Here is a 2234-nt window from a genome sequence, read left to right as displayed (position 1 = left end):
CGCTCATTTAGATGACTGATGAAATCTGAGCTGAGATACTCTCTACCTCGATCTGATCGAAGTATCTTAATGGTTTTCCCAAGTTGTTTTTCCACTTCGTTTTGAAACTCTTTGAACTTTTCAAAAGTTTCATGCTTATGTTTCATGAGATACACATAAGCGTATTGACTATAATCGTCGATAAAAAAAACGAAGTATCTTTCATGGTTTCTAGACATGGTTCTAAAAGGTCCACACACATAAGTATGTATGAGTACAAACAAATCTTTTGCTCGTTCACTTTTATGAGTGAAGGAGTCCTTGGCGAGTTTGCCAGCTAAGCAAGATTCACAATCGTCAAAAGAGTCCGATCCTGTGGATTCAAGAATCCCTTCGGATTGGAGTCTTGTAACTCGTGCCTTGCTTATGTGACCAAGTCGGCAATGCCATAGAAATATATCATTGATAGATCTGATACGTTTAGAAAGATTATATACGTTATTATTAGTTTGAACATCAATCTCATAAATACCATTTCGAGGTTTAGCCTCAAAATAAAAGATGTCATTTAAGTAAGCAGAAATAGTCATGCCATTAAAACCATACTTAAAACGTTGTTCAAACAAAATAAATTGAAACGATGTTTCTGGTCAAACCAGGAGCATACAAACAATTATTCAAAGGAAAACTATGCCAGATGGACATGTAAAATGAAATACTCCAGTTGCCAGAACTGGTACTCACTTCCCATCATCAACGACGAGTTCCATGCTGGCTTTATTGAGCTTCTTCCACTGCTCATGCTCCTGCAAGACATTAACGATGTGAAAACCACATCCGGTATCAAATACCCATGTGTTGCTAGAGACAGTGTGAAGTTCAATAACGTATATAGAAATTCCTCTAGAGGAGCCTTCACCATCGGTTCTCTTCATTCTGATCTCAGCAAGATACTCGGGACAGTTGCGCTTCCATCGTCCCATTTGGTTGCATCGGTAGCACTGACGCTTCTCAGGGGGCGTGGTGGTATCTTTGGAACCCCTTTGTTAGCATTGGTGGAACGAGGGGCAGCAATGGTAACCTTCTTCTTGACTTTGCCTTTAAAACCCTCACTCTTGGGTTTAGGCTTCTTGACACCAGTAGATCGGATCATCAGAACTTGATTGGTTTTAGAGGGAATGTTCATCTCAGCCATCTTGAGCATGTTGTGAAGTTCTTCCACTGTCTTTACCCATGCATTCATGTTGAAATTCATTACGAACTAGTCGTAAGAGCTGGGGAGAGAGTTCAAGATGAAGTTTGCTGCCATCTAATCTAACAGGGGATAATAAAGTTTCTTGAGTTGATCGATGTGTCCTTTCATCTTAACGACATGCGCACTGACGGGAGACCCCACTACCATCCTGCAGCTAATGAGATGTTTCATGGTGTCGAAATGTTCTTGACTGGCTTATTTCTGAAACATGCCCTTGAGTTGCTCAAGCATCTCATAGGCACCAAACTCTTCGAAGCCTTTAGCAGCTCAGATGTCATGGTGGCTAGCATAATGCAGGAGACCTCAGCCGAGTCATCCTTATGCTTCTCAAGAACTTTTCGAGCAGCGACTGTATTGTTTTCATGCTCGGTTGGAACAGTTCCATCGAGAACATAAAGTCTCTTTTCCATGGTGAGAACAGGTCTCAAGTTGCGGTGCCATTCGATGAAGTTGGTGTCATTCAGTTTATCCCTCTCAAGGACAGACTTAAGGGCGTAGGACGAGTTTTCGTTAGTTGACATCTGATTTATAAAGCAAAAGTAAAGTTTATTAGTATTTTCGATGATGTAATCCTATTATTAATGACCCAATTAACATTAATAAAATAGGAACTTGAGAATCTGGCTTCCAGTTATTAATGGCAGCTGTAGCACACAACATTAATAAGTGGTTAGGCAGACTGACAACGATTTTCAATTGTGAATAGAGCACAACTCCCGGTTATGAGGCCTATTGAGACAACGATTGTCTAAATAGATACGTTTAGCCTCATCTATGCCCACTTTAAGTCTTCAGACAGCTGTAGCAAGTAACAGAAGAGAAAAGTAATAGTTATCCTAGTACAGTCACATGTGGAAGGGCCGGATGTGTCAATGAAACACTTTCATCTTGATGGGATAGCTAGAAATCAAGTGCGGTGCTGTAGCACCAAACACTTATAATTTCGTAGTATGCCTCAAGTTTGACTTAGAAGAGGATGGCATAGACTATTTATTTAAAT

This window comes from Bidens hawaiensis, unplaced genomic scaffold, assembly GCF_021521415.1.
Source record: "Bidens hawaiensis isolate Kalapana, Puna unplaced genomic scaffold, B.hawaiensis_p1.1 tig00043476_1, whole genome shotgun sequence".
Lineage (NCBI taxonomy): Eukaryota > Viridiplantae > Streptophyta > Magnoliopsida > Asterales > Asteraceae > Bidens > Bidens hawaiensis.
Note: the sequence above shows the minus strand (reverse complement) of the source record.